This window comes from Panthera onca, chromosome C1 (genome assembly GCF_046562875.1).
Source record: "Panthera onca isolate mPanOnc1 chromosome C1, mPanOnc1 haplotype 2, whole genome shotgun sequence".
Taxonomy (NCBI): Eukaryota; Metazoa; Chordata; class Mammalia; order Carnivora; family Felidae; genus Panthera; species Panthera onca.
This window is the reverse complement of record NC_138346.1, coordinates 96521814-96536896: the sequence shown is the minus strand read 5'-3', so window position 1 is coordinate 96536896 and position 15083 is coordinate 96521814. Positions and strand designations below refer to the sequence as shown.

General features: G+C 42.5%; 1 long non-coding RNA gene across 1 annotated transcript; it reads left to right on the top strand.

Moving 5' to 3' along the window:
- The first annotated feature begins 4133 nt into the window (after nucleotides 1–4133).
- Nucleotides 4134–5810, top strand: LOC132671018 (uncharacterized). The gene is made up of 3 exons (XR_009606950.3): nucleotides 4134–4251; nucleotides 4364–4503; nucleotides 5721–5810. It is a non-coding gene; the product is annotated as an uncharacterized LOC132671018 (long non-coding RNA).
- Nucleotides 5811–15083: the final 9273 nt, after the last annotated feature.

Here is a 15083-nt window from a genome sequence, read left to right as displayed (position 1 = left end):
CACTCTCATGCCAGTGGAGAGTAAGTGGAAGTGAACAAGATGCAAAATGGGGCTAATGGATTGTGTATGAGCTTCACGGACTGTCCTGATTAAGTAACCTACAGATAGTGGGTCCTCAAATGCTGGTGTTGCTGGGGGGAATATAGCACTGCTTGCATAGAGAAGGGTGACCTCAGGGCAGCAGAGCTCTCACATTGTACAAAGGTAACTTTGCAGTCTGGGACCAAACAATAGAATTCAACGCCTATCAGAAGATTCTGGAGTACTGGGCCCTGTTCTAGGTGCTGTCCATGTGCTATCCACGTGTAAGGTGAGTGTTTCCTGCATGGTGTTTACCAGTGATGCATGTTGGGCTTTCACCATCTTGTGATTTGGGGAGGTGAGGAGTTATCCAGGGTCCTAGCCACTAAGTAGTAAAGCTGAGATTTTACCCAAGTGTGTTTGATTCCAAGACCATATTCACCTGAGCATCCCTCCCTGCTTCTCATGGATGGGACCCTGTGGAGCAGCAGAAAGAGATTGGAGGCCTCTGAGTGCCAAACAAGTGACATTTAGAATAATTTGTCTCTCAGTACTTGTTTAAATGTTTATTTACTTATTTTGAGATGGAGAGAGAATGTGTGCACGAGTGGTGGAGGGGCAGAGAGAGAGGGAGAGAGAGAATTCCAAACAGCCTCGACGCTTTCAGCATAGACCTTCACATGGGGCTCAATCTCACCGTCAGATCATGACCTGAGCCAAAATCAACTGATTAGGAACCCAGCACCCGCCTCTCTTGTTATTGTCGTTGTTATTGTTATCTATCTATCTATCTATCTATTTAAAATATTTATTTATTTTTGAGAGAGAGTGGGAGTGCAAGTGAGGAGGGGACAGAGGGAGAGGAGGACAGGAGATCTGAACCAGGCTCTGTGTTGACAGCAGTAAGCCTGATATGGGGCTCGAACTCATGAGTGGTAAGATGATGGCCTGAGCTGAAGTTGGATCTCAACTGACTGAGTCACCCAGGTGCCCCTTTCATTATTTTTAAAGGGTGGGTGAAAGTGGGGGAAAACCTTGAAGAAATTAGGTGCGTTATTTTTTCTTTTTGACTTTTGTTTTTAAAGTAATTGCACTGATTTGTTGATTTGATCATGAAGGACAGAATATAAGTATGTAGGATACTTGATTTTTTCTCCATTTCTCATCTGGTGATGTCAGAGCAGTTTGAACTGTTCATATATTCTAAGAAGGATGTTGCTTAATGATGGGATATTAGGGGACACCTGGGTGGCTCAGCTGGTTGGGTATCTGACTTTCGATTTTAGCTCAGGAAGTGATCTCAGGGTCATGGGATCGAGCCCTGCCTCGGACTCTGTGTTGAGCCTGAAATATGGTTAAGATTCTCTCTCTCTCCCTACCCTTCACCCACTCATGTGTTCTCTCTCTCTAAAAGAAAAAGAAAGAGGAGAGAGAGATAGGAAGAAGGAGAGAATGAGAGAAAAAATAAAATAAAATGCCACTAACTAAAACTTGCTTTCTTCAGGGACCATAGTAATGCCAAAATGTTATATGTGACCACAGTGTCAGATCTTGTGCCTTTGCTGTTGACACAATGGGTGATTTGATTTTACTGGTTTGGGTACTAATCTTAAGAGATTTCTGTTTTACCTTTTTGGTTAATTTAGATCAAATTTCTGAGAAGATTAAGTACTACATGAAGAAAAATGCAAAACGTGCAGAGAAAATATCCATTTGTGAACAGAAGGTATAACCATCCCCCCCTTTTTTTCATTTTCATGATTTCACCTGGAATTGTGTTCACTTCTGGTTCACTGATTTTGCCATCTCCTCTTTCATCATGATGTCCCATTTCATTCCATTCTATACCAGGGTAAATTCAAAGCAATCATCACATATGTAAAATATCACATTCTTTATTTTTGTAGTGGCTTACCCACCAGAGATAGGTTTTTATGTCAGCATAATTAATATTTTTGAATTCTGAATCCTTTATTATATATTTGTGTGGATCAATGGAGCAAAGAAATGTGCTCAAGAAATCATGTGGCAAAATAAGCTTCCCTCTTATGAAGCACATAGATGTAAGATAAAAATCCCTTCTTTGTCCTGGGCACCTGGGTGACTCAGTTGGTTAAACATCCAACTCTTGGTTTCAGCTCAGGTCATGATCTCATGGTTCATGAGTTTGAGCTCTTCATCAGGCTATGTGCTTATGGTGGGGATTCTTTCCCTCTGTCTCTATCTGCCCTTCCCCTGCTGGCTCACTCTGTCTCTCTCGAAAAATAAATTTAAAAAAGGTGTTAAAATCCCTTCTTTGTCCTTTAAAAATGGAAGTAAAAGTAATGAGTAAGTATTCCTGATGACTATATGTTTTGTTGAAGAATAACAATGACACACTTGAGCACATTAATGAATTTTTAATGACATCATTCCAAGTGCGCAGGCTTTGTTGCAATCAGAGAAATCAGAATGTCAAGAATCGGGGCTTCCTGAGTTACCATATTTTGATGTTTGAGCCCTTTTGGTCATTGGGTAAATTAAGGCCCTCAACCTTGCATGCCATTCACTGCTATTTCAAGCAGTAACACCACAGTACCTCTTTTATTTAGGAGTTAGGCAGAATTTGTTTTCATAACCCTGGCTTAACTTTTATATCATTCAGTGCTGCTGGGAGAGAGCACTAGAGGTTTCTCGCCATCTTGAACAGTTCTGTTCCTCTTAATGCAGAGCAGAGAATTTTGAAAGTGAATCTGGTGACAATATTTCTCTTCCATTAAGAAAAGTCATTCATTGGAGCTGTTTGGCTTGAAAGATTTTACACTTTCTTCGTTTTTTCTTTGTCATCCAGTCACAGTTCCACTGTCTCAAAACCAAGACGGTTGCTCTGAAACATTTACACCTTCCACTGTTCTCTTCATCCTTCATTTCTTTATGTGTCTGGCTTTTCTCTTTGGCCCAAACTGGATCGAATGTTTTAAATGATACAGGGACTGGCTGTGGGGTATGTTCTATTGACAATGCTTCTTTGTGACACCGTGTCCAGTGTTTGTTTGGTAAGCATAGTACACATTTTGTTTCTATCCTACTTGCAAATCAGGGAAAGGAAAAATCTACAAAGAGCTTCAAAGGTGCTATTTTAGTAAACACTTCAGAAGTTTCAGAAGTAAATTCCCTCTATTTCCTGCAGGATTTCCATTGTTCACTTCAGCTTTGAAGAAGAACTTATCTTTGTCTTAGAACATTAGATTTATATGTTATCTACTGGGTGATTTTCTTCTTGGGACGTAAGTCACTAGAGAGAAAGTTTTGCTCAGGTTCATTTCTCCCTTAATGAAGTTCATACCAGCAAAGTGAAATCGAAGTCTGAAGAACAGCCTGTGCAGAAAGAAAATGCTCAGCTTAAGATCCACAAGAATCAGGGGCGCCTGGGTGGCGCAGTCGGTTAAGCGTCCGACTTCAGCCAGGTCACGATCTCGCGGTCCGTGAGTTCGAGCCCCGCGTCAGGCTCTGGGCTGATGGCTCGGAGCCTGGAGCCTGTTTCCGATTCTGTGTCTCCCTCTCTCTCTGCCCCTCCCCTGTTCATGCTCTGTCTCTCTCTGTCCCAAAAATAAATAAAAAACGTTGAAAAAAAAATTTAAAAAAAAAAAAAAAAAAAAAGATCCACAAGAATCAGGTAAAAACGGGAGCCTGGGTGGCTCAGTCGGTTAAGCATCCGACTTTGGCTCAGGTCATGATATCACAGTTTGTGAGTTCGAGCCCCACATCGGGCTCTGTGCCAACAGCTCAGAGCCTGGAGCCTGCTTCAGATCCTGTGTCTCCTTCTCTCTTTACCCCTCCCTGCTCACACTCTGTCTCTCTCTCTCTTTCTCTCTCTCAAAAATAAATAAACATTAAAAAAATTTTTTTTAAAGAATCAGGTTAAAAGACTTACTATCAAATGTTATATAAATCAGAAATGAACATCATTACTTCCTTTTTAAGTTTCTCTTCTTTAACTGTGGTAAAATACATGCATTAGAAAGTTTCCCATCATGAACATTTAAGTGTACATTTTAGTAGTGCTAAGTGAATTCACGTTCTTCTATAGTCATTCCACTTTTCTCAAATCTGTCTTAAACTCAGGAGATAGTAGTACACGTGTCAAGGATTCGATGCAGGGAGTCTTGGTGTCTCATAAATGTAACCTGGAAGAGGTGTTGCTTGGAGGGAAGAAAACCGCCCTTGGTAGAATGAGTTTGCTCTGGGAAGGTAAAAAGTGGCTTCCTGCCTTGGGAATCCTGTCCTTTCCCCTCTCCCTCCTCATGGCCACACTCGTGGGAACAGGTGCGCACATTCAACTAAACTGTTTTATGCTTGACAGGCAGCAAAAGAGAACATGGGGACAACTGTGATGCACTGAGGTGTGTGTGTGAAAGGGTCAAAGGAAGCCAAATGGGAAACATTGAAGAATGTAGACGTTCGTGATGGACTGTGTGGACAAAGACAGAAGCTCACAGAAGAGTAAGACTTTCAGGAGTTGTTACAAATACTGTTGTAAGAATGAATGTGTCAGACAGTGGGGATAATTTTACTTTCTTTGAGCACATTTAACACCAACCATGCTTTTACCATAGTAATCAGTAAAGAACTGTGTTTCTCCCTTCTGCCTTGATTTCTGTGATCTGCACCTTCCTTCACTTTGTGGAAACCTCAAGGTTCATTTTCATTTTTCTTTACATTTCAGTCCCATCATAGCGACATAACTGCCATATGTCTATATTTTTTTTGCTATAATCTAGACATTGGGTAGGAAATATTGGGAGGAGAATTCAGCTGTACTGTGATGGTATCTTGCTGCAGATGAGATGGGAGTTTATGTCTGGTGGGAGATCAGGGGTGCCGGCATCACTGAATCCTGTGAACTCAGTTTTCCTTCCTTTCCCTCTTTCTTTTTTCCTTTCCTTCCCTTTCTTTCCCTTTCCTTCCCTTCCCTTTCCTTCCCTTTCTTTCCCTTCCCTTCCCTTCCCTTCCCTTCCCTTCCCTTCCCTTCCCTTCCCTTCCCTTCCCCACATTCCTTTTCCAGGAGACAATATTCTGAAGGTAGGCAGTTTACATCATTTTTTTTTTGTCAGTGTATTTTGCCTTCTTCTCAACTGGTGTCTTTGAGGCAGGTGGCAGGAGTTCCCTCATGAACTGTAGAAATGTCCAGTAGATCATTGTACAATGTTAATGACACCATGTCCAAGAAAGATGTCTCTGTGGCAGTATCATGGTCCCAGCCTTGATTGAAAGTTCAGGGCTCTTGGGAGAAATCAGACAAGTCAGGAACCCCTGCATCATCCTTATGTGTTTAGTTGTGATGAGTTGGCCAGGCTTAGTTTTGTACATTGAAAAGAAATAACGCTTATGGAGTCCCAATCACAAGAGCCTGATCCTGGGAGGGCACTTAGTGTATCTCATATGGGCTTTTTATATTTATGTGATGTATAGATGAGTAGGAATAGAGAGCTGTGAAGAGAAGCTCAGAGTTGCCAAAGACTTGCCAGCACGCTGGAGTTGAGTTTGTTTAGTCCCTTAATGGTGGGTGCCAATGCTTCCTGCTGGTTGTGTTTGTAGATCTGTGCATTTACGGGGAACAGGAGTGGGGACATTTGAGTCCTGCTTTCAGATTTCAGGGAGGGAAGAAAGGCAGAATTTCACATGGGATACCAGGTAATCTATGTTTCTTTCCCCTGTAGGAAGCTGGGACTGAAAGAATGGGGGCAGGTGGAAGGGGAGAAGCAGCTGTCAGCTGCAGAAGAGAAACTGAAATTAGCTGCAGAAGAGCTACGGAACTACAAGTGAGTTCATTTCCTACCAGCAGCTCACACACACCCATTGTATTACTTTGAAACTTTGTACAGTGTTTAGACCCAAGTAGCACACAAATATACACAAGCATTCAGGGAACATTTATTTCTACAGAGACTTCAAGATAAATGTGACATTTTCCAGATGTTAAGTTAAAAATATTAATCTATGAGAATGCAAGCTGCTGCAGCCACTCTGGAAAACAGTATGGAGGTTCCTCAAAAAACTACAAATAGAACTACCCTATGACCCAGCAACTGCACTACTAGGTATTTATCCAAGGGATACAGGTGTGCTGTTTCAAAGGGACACATGCACCCCAATGTTTACAGCAGCACTATTGACAATAGCCAAAGTATGGAAAGAGCCCAAATGTCCAATGATGGATGAATGGAATAAAGGAGATTTGGTGTATATATATATATATATATATATATATATATATATATATATACATACACACAATGGAGCATTACTCGGCAATCAAAAAGAATGAAATCTTGCCATTAACAACTACGTGGATGGAACTGGAGAGTATTATGCTAAGTGAAACTAGTCAGTCAGACAAAGACAAGTATCATATGACTTCACTCATATGAGGACTTTAAGAGACAAAACAGATGAACATAAGGGAAGGGAAACAAAAATAATATAAAAACAGAGCAGGACAAAACATAAGAGACTCATAAATATGGAGAACAAACAGAGGCTTACTGGAGGGGGTGTGGGAGGGGGGATGGGCTAAATGGGTACAGGGCACTAAGGAATCTACTCCTGAAATCATTGTTGCACTATATGCTAACTAATTTGGATGTAAATTAAAAAAATAAAATTAAAAAAGATATTAATCTAAACAAGTTAAGTCACTAAAGATTTCCTGATCCCAATGCTGGCCAGACTATGTGGAAATGTGGTTCCTGAACATGTTTCTGGAGGTTCTGGAATGATTACAAACCTCAGGAAGCAGTTTGGTGGAGGACAAATCACATCGACAAGTAGGACCATCCCATTTTAGAGACCCACTTGTTGTAACCATGAGAAATATGACAAGGATACACGGAAAAGAAGATTTGAACTTTATGATGAAAGATCCTCGTTGCAGGATTAGGGAGCTGTCACCACAGGTAAGGAGACCGTGTCAACGTGGACCCCACAGGCATTAAATAATAAATCCAAGATGATGTAGTGATGGCTTTGAGCTTTCTGTACTCTCCTCCTCATGTGAAATGTGTCTTATATGATTGGGTCTTGTGTATGAGAGTTCAGTTGTTATAATGGGAACCTGGGCCAATTAACATCACCCTCAACATTGTGCTTCATCTGATTAAAGCAATTGCACTCCCAGGAGAAGAGTAGAAGAAACACAAGAGCAGCTGCAGCAGTCAGAGCTCACCTTCGGACACCTGTAGGCTGCACTCTGCCCAGTAGTTCCTGAGTGCTTCAGCACCTAACGCAGATGATCATAACGGGCCACTGAATCTCTCCACATGGGTTTTTACTGATGTGCTGACCCTTTCACATTGCTCTTTGTGAGAAGGCAACCCAGGACAACTGGGTAAGAATGTTTTTCTCTCCTCCTCTTGTGCACACCCTGCCACAGCTGAATGTGGATGTGTTTCTCTCTCCCAGCTCAGGGCTCGTGATCTGGAGAGGGCAGTGGCAGAGCAGAGCAGGGAGGTAGCCTACTTGAAACACAGGTACATGATTTTGACATATTTCTTTTAAGGGCGCTGTGAGGTTTTTAAAAAGGCTAAACTATTTGGTGTCCAGTGGAGGCCTGGGTGTGGTAACTCTTAGTGAAACTGATTCATCTCAATCTTCAAGACTGGAAGTCATCCAAAGACAGAGGCTTCCAGAGGAATTCAGGAGGCACAAACCAATGGCAAGAGGACCTGACAGGGCGATCCCTCCATGGAGAGGTACAGAGCATATTGTGAAATGCAGTAGCTTAACTTCGGCGGCAACATCTGCACAATCGGCTTCTTGTTCCAGTGGGTGTAATTGTTTGGTCTCCTGCAAACAGTCCCAGGTGGTTACTAGAGGTTGTGACCTGTTACATAGGTTGTCTCACAGTGGTAACATGGCACTGGTTCCCTCAGTTGCCCCCAGCCAGCAGGGCTCTTTGGGTCTGTCCCTTGTGAGTGGTGGAGCTCACGCCCCTCCACTGACTGTGGGCCCCCCTGCAACCTCCCGGTTACACTTAACTGGAGAGTGGATGCTAGAACAGATGTGGGTCAGTCCCCCTTCCACCTTGAGACAGTGTTGAAGGCTTTTTCTTTTGTTTCACATGAATAACATGAACAACAGCATGAATTGGAGGCTGTATGTCCCAAAGAGCTTTCTTGATTTGGCTTTTGGATAAAACCTCCATAGAAAATATGCTTTCTATAAAGAAAGCAGACATTTCTTTCCTCTGTTTGGAGGTGCCTTTATTCTTTAAAAATTTTTTTTTGTATTATGAACTATAGTACTCCATTAGTAAAGTAAATCCTTGTGAAATGTCACTCCTCTAATGTTATTTTATTAGTGTAACTCTAAAACTTCAGGTCATTCCACACAGAATTAACCTTTCCCTACTTCATTACTATAGTATTAGTCTTTTCAAGGCCATTTCTGTTCATGAATACTTACATAATCCCTTGTCAGATACATAAGGCAGATGATATATACAGTAAAACACTTGAAAAATCCCACCAATGCCTTATAGAAAAGGACAGTGTGCTGTTCATGCTGATGTTTACTGACATTATGCTAACTAAGCCACTCTTATTTTAATTTTTTTTAATGTTTATTTATTTTTGAGACAGGGAGAGACAGAGCATGAACAGGTGAGGGTCAGAGAGAGAGGGAGAGACAGAATCTGAAACAGGCTCCAGGCTCTGAGCTGTCAGCACAGAGCCTGACGCGGGGCTCAAACTCATGGACCGCGAGATCATGACCTGAGCTGAAGTTGGATGCTTAACCGACTGAGCCACCCAGGCGCCCCAACTTATTTTAATTTTTAATCTGTGATAAATTGTCATTTCCCATGATGTGTTGTATTAGGAAACGCTTCTTTTAGTGTTGATTTCCACTGAATTGAGCCCTGACCTGTCCACAGTTGGTTGATTATCAATATCCAACCAAAGCCTTCTGGTACCTTCCTCAAGTCTCCCCTGAGTCCCAAGGGGTCACCTCTGCCATTTGGAAAACCCTCTGTTTCTGGTAAGGGACCTGATTGTAGGAAGCAGTGTAAGACGGTGGAAGAAGACATGGAGGTTTTTTTGTTTTTTGTTTTTTTCCACCCAGTCTATGCAAGTCAGAATAAACCTCCATCCCTTCTTTGGCCTCTATCAAATACAGAACCTGGTGCAGCCTCTATGAGGAACAAGAATTCTGTCCCTACTATGAACACGGAGAAGGGCAAGGGAAATGATGTGACCATTTTCAGTTGTAACTCTCTCTCTGAGATCTTTTGTCTCTTTATACAGCACTGTCTCCTGGTCTTGTCTCAAGGTTGTGTGTTCTGAGATATATCTACGGTGTTATTTACTTTACAAAGAGTAAAACTCTTTCCCAAGAGCCTACAGGCCTCTCTGTTCTTAGCTTGTTTGTCATCTTTGGTCGTGCCTCCAGCAGCCATAAGCGTTTAGAGGCTGAGGACCACAGGGCAGTCACTGTGTTTGTGGAAATAACATGAGGAATATGACATTTCCCTCCACACTGATGTCTCCTGGCCTGGCTCACTTCTTCCAGACCTCCTTTCATGGGAATGTTACTGAAAACTGAAACAGAATTGTTGTTATTATTTTACTCTTTTTCTGTCCAGAGTTAGTCATTAACCTGTTTAGAACATCAATTGTAATCCTCACTAACTGAAAAACATGAAAAGCCCAACTTTCTGAGAGGTGCTTGGCAATTTTGAATGCTCTTATTCAAAGGTTGTTTTTTTCTAAATTTCATAATTCATCAGTTTTCCCATCTCTTTTGGGAAATGTGCTTTTGCAGAGTCACTGCAGCTGTTCAAGTAGTAAAAAATATTATGAATTCTCAGGGAAGACATATTTGCAGTAGAAAACGTACACTGGAGCTGAAGGAATAGAGAGTGAAAGTCAGGTCTGATGTGCCAGTTTCTGGAAAAGAGCTGATGCCATATTCATGTAACCAGGTTCTTTTATGGCCTCTGTAGCTGTAATAGCTGGCATCTTCTATTCATATCTTAACTGTCTTTTCCACTTTGATATCAGAACATATTCATTTTAATTCTGTCATTTAAAATTCCAAACATATTTTTCCACAGGACAAAATCTGTGTGTCACAGTGTACGTAAAAATTCGGCATTACCTGTGAATTCACATATTATCTATAACTTTTCCTAACTAAGTCCTGTAGGTGGCACTGTTCCTGCAGAAAACACTTTCCCAATTCCCCTATAGGGCTCTAGGGATGTCATCTGCCCATAGATCTTTGTCCTTAGGACAGCAGGTCCAGAGAGGAAGCCAGGTAAGCAGAGGCTGCCAGCAGGACCTTGCAGGCAGAGCTGGTATCAATTCCTGCTTCACCTTTTGCAAGCCGTTTACCCTCATTCCTCTTAGAGCCTATTTCCTTATATTTAGAGCAGAGTGTAGCTGGTCATCCTTACCTCGCAGAGTTCTGAGAATCAGAGCTCGGGCATGAAAGGCCTGTAGAAGGTTCTCTCATGAGTCTCTGGAATGAAACAACTCATAAGAATTAACTGGAGACAGACTCAAGATTTCAGTGAATGATATGAAACCATAATTCCCCGTTGTTATTTCTGCTCTTAATATGCCAAGACAGAGCTGTTGAGGTGGTGAAGGGCTGCATGGAGAGTAGTCCTGGAAATAGATGCCTGTGTGTGTGGAACAGACATTCTTTAGTAGTCTGGAATTATCTCTCTGATCCTCTAGGACTGGCCACTTCCTTCCTACATTTGCAGACATAGCCAGTACCATGTATGCTGCCAGAAATTTACTGTCTTGGTTTCTCAAACTCCTAGAAGGTCTAGGTGGGACCCAGTGGGAAGAGTGGAGTTTTGTGGCACTGATGCTTCCCTGTTGAAACCAGGTGGAGGGGGAGGAGACAGGCACTGTTCCTGCTTCACTGCGGTTCAGCTATGTTAGTGTTGGTGTTGTTGTTGGATTTTTCACCTTTTACCCTAACACAGCTCAAAAGTTTAGTATCTGTCCTACAGGACAACATGGCTGCCAGAGCATTTCCTTCTTTCCCAGAAAGGGAAACTATCCCATGGGCTGCCCTTTATCACAATTCATGGGCTCTGGGCCACCCCCATCTTCTCCACCCTGGTGGCCTCTGGGACCTCACCCTCCACCTCCACCTCTACCATTTGGTAAGATGATCTGAATAGTAGTAGTTGACTTGTAAAACACATTTCATCTTTTTTTCTTATTTAGTCTTTGGGGAATATGCAGGGATGGCATTACAGAGCTTTCAGGTCAACCTGACTGAGGGCATTGCAACATTCTCAGGACATGCATGAAATGGGCTGTCATTTCCACATGGTGAGCTGGGCAGCAAGTGTCTCTTATACAGAAGAAACAGGCCTTATACAGGTTGATAGGCATAGAACTCCTTAGAATGTAGCTTGTTACAGAGACCACGTGTTGGACTCTCTGAAGGATGAGACACACCCCTAAATTTATTTCTAGCTAGTTGAGACCTGAGCTGTTCACAGTTGCTTGATTAGTTATGAAAACACCTGAACCAGGGCCCTGTGGAATCTTCCTCAAGGGTCAGGGTCAGATCTTTTCTCTTGACTATAGTATTAGTCTAAGGACATTTCTATTCAGAAATAGTTATATAATACCTGCTCACATGTGGAAGGCAGCTTATAGATAAGCTGAAAGATTGAACAGTTCTCCTGGAGCCAGAAGAAACACACCCATGCTCTTCTGTTGGGGATTTATTGATGTTATCTACCAATTGACACTCTCATTTTAATTCTTATCTTAATGAGATGGTGATTTATTACCCCTAATGTATATTAAGAAATGGCTGTTTTAGTGACGGTTTCCAGATTTCTATTTGAGTTGACCTGTTGAAAGTTATTTGACTAATTATGAAGAACAAGAGCCGGGGCCCTATGGTTTCTTCATTAAGATGATGGGATGGATCTCCCCCATCTTGCTGGGGTCACCTGAGGCTTGTGGGTTACTCTCTGCCTCTCTTCATGGTCCTGAGTGTGAGGAAGAGTTTAAGATGTCACAAGATGTGGTGTTTGTTTGAATTCTGCACAGTCTACTAAAATCAGAACACACCTCCATCCCTTCTAGAGCCTTTAGCCAATCCAGAAGCTGGTGTCACTCTCGTGAGTCACAACAACAAGCACTCTACCAAAAATGCCAAGAAGGACAAGGTAAATGTTGGGCCATTTTCAGTTGTACGTCTGTCAGGACACCCTCATTTGTGATTCAGCATGCTCTCCAGCCTTTTCCCTGTTTTGTGTGTTGTGTGATATGTCTGCCTGTTTCTATTTGCCAAATGCACAGCCTTAACCCAAGAGTCTACAGGCTTCTCTCTTTTCAGCCTGTCACCTTTTCCTGGTAAGTTTAGTAGCCAAAGGAACTTAGAGATTGAGGACACTTTGGCTTTTCCCATGTGTTCTGGAAATACACCAGGAAGATACACTGCACTCCATACTAAAGTCTCTAGGTTTGTTGACTCCTACCATACTGCCTCTCTGTGGGATCAGTGTTGTTATTTTCCTCTTTCTGGTCATGCGATGATGTATTAACGCTATCTGTTAATTGGAAATGTGAAAAGACGCCCCTCTATTTTTATATTGTGTGCCTTGTACAATTTAGAGTGGTCTTAGACAAAGTCACTGTCATAACTCACCACCTTCACATCTTCATTGGTAAATGAGCTGTTTAGAATCCTTCAAGCTGTATCTTAGGTAAAAATATTCAGAACACAAAATCCTTCAGTTGTGTTCATACAAGCAGGTTCTAATGTGTCTCCAATCAGTGTTAGAGCTGATACCATCACTCATGACACATCCCTGGGAATTGATACCAAAATCAAAACACATTCACATTATTTCAGTTACATAAGTTTCTTCCTCTTTTTTCCCATATGATGTATTCCTCTGTGTCTTGTAGTGTGCTCAAAATCAATTCCTTATGAATTCGGATAAACACATTTGGGCTTAGTAGACATTGACAAGTAATAATTTTGTCACAGCGAACACTTTCTCACTTCCCCTGCAAGACTCCAGGCATCCCGAACTCCCCAGTGGCCTCTTAGGCCTCTGACAGCACTTCCAGGGATGGGGAAGACCCCTTTATCAGGGAGGGAAGCAGAGGGGGCAAAGTGAGGGGCTGACAGGCAGAACTTTTTCCCAGTAGTAGCTGTGGCTTTTTTGTGCAGATAATGAGCTGTTTATTTGCACTCAGTTGTGTGTGTGTGTGTGTGTGTGTGTGTGTGTGTGTGTGTGTTTATTCTTGAAGATGCCAAAAACAGAGCTTCTACAGTGGAGGGATGCAGGGTGATCCTGGACATAGACGTCGGCCTTCTGGAATATGCTACTTCATTCGTTTGGAGTTACTTCTTTTAATCCTCTAAGATGGGATCACTTTGTTCTACATTCTCAGACATTGGCAGGGACATGTGGTGACAGTAGTTTAACCTCCTGCATTTATTTGCCTAGGCTGTAGGTGGTACCCAGTGGGAGGGATAGAGTTGTCAGGTAGTGATGCTGCTCTCTTGGATCATAGTGGCAGAGAAGATGCCAGGTGCTGACATGTACTTCTCTGGGTTTCAGCTACTTTTGGTATTGGTTCTCTTGTCTGGCATATGAATGTAGCTGTCACTTCTGTACTGCAGGGCAGTGTGGATCCATGGGGACTTCCTCCCTTAACTGGAATATTCTGCACACCCTACCCTAGAGGCCACCCTATGGGCTCCTGGGCACATCTACCTCCTGAACCTTGGTGGCCCTGGGGACCACCCTAAACCCCTCCACCAGCACCACTTGGTAAGATGATCTGAGCAGTATGAGTTGACTTGCAAAGCACATTCATCTAATTTTTGTTGTTGTTGAGTCTTGGACAAGGTGCAGAGGTGTTACCACAGGGCATTATAATGCAAGAGAAATGTGTCTGCCACCATTACCACATTCCTCGAGTGTCTCATGACCCACAGATCATCTTTGTGTCATTTCCCCCACGCTGTGCTGGTACAGGTGTCTCTTGTGGAGATGGAATGGGGCTGTATACAGAAAAGCAGGCATAGCACTTCAGCACATGTGTGCCATACACAGTCCATGTGCTGGGCGGTGGGAGGCATGAGGTTCAACCTAACGTATATCCATCCAGTTGAGCCCCCAGACATCCACAGTTGTTTGATGAGTCATGAAAGCATCTGAACCAGGGCTATAACAGGTCTTCATCAAAGTTTAAGGGATGGTTCTCCCCTTCACCTTGGGATCACCTGAAGCATGTGGGATACCCTCTGCATGTGATTGGGGATATGACTGGGCCAAAGAGTTTAAGTTGTTTGAGGAATGAGGTGATTTTTTTTGTCTTGTCTCTGAACAATCTACTCTAATCAAAATAAACATCCATCCCTTCTAGGGTCTTTTGCAGATCCAGATTTTGCTCCCATGATTGACAATAACACTGACTTTACCAAAAGGACCAAGAAGGATAAGGTAAGTGCTATGGACATTTTCAGTTGTAACTCTTTTGGGAAACCCTCATTTTCCTTCAGCACTCTCTCCTGGCATTGTGTCTGTTTTGTGTGTTGTATGATATGTCTACTTGTTTTTCTTATTTTGTAAATGCACAATCTTAACTCGAGTGTCTCTGGGCTTGTCTATTTTCATCCTGTCAACTCTTTGTGGTGAGTTTAGAAGTCAAACATGGTCAGGGATGAGGACCTGAGGGCTTTTCCAGTATGTTCCTGGAAATAACCCAAGGAGGATGACACCACACTCCACCTGGAAGTCTTCCGGCATGCCTCATTTTTTCTGGACCTCCTCAAAGTGGAATCATTGCTCTTGCTGTTACTTCCTGTTCTGTTTCTGTCTAGGGGATTAACGTGCTCAGAAAATCTGCAGTTATCGTTATGGGAGGAAAATGCAAAATGCCTTCACTCCAATTTTATTTTTGTATGTGTCATTTAGAGTGGTCTTAGACAAAGCAAATTTCATACCCATCAACATTAAGCCCCCCCCCTTTTTTTTTTGTAAATGTGCTGTCTGGAATCCCTTCAGATGTGCCCTGGGTATAAAT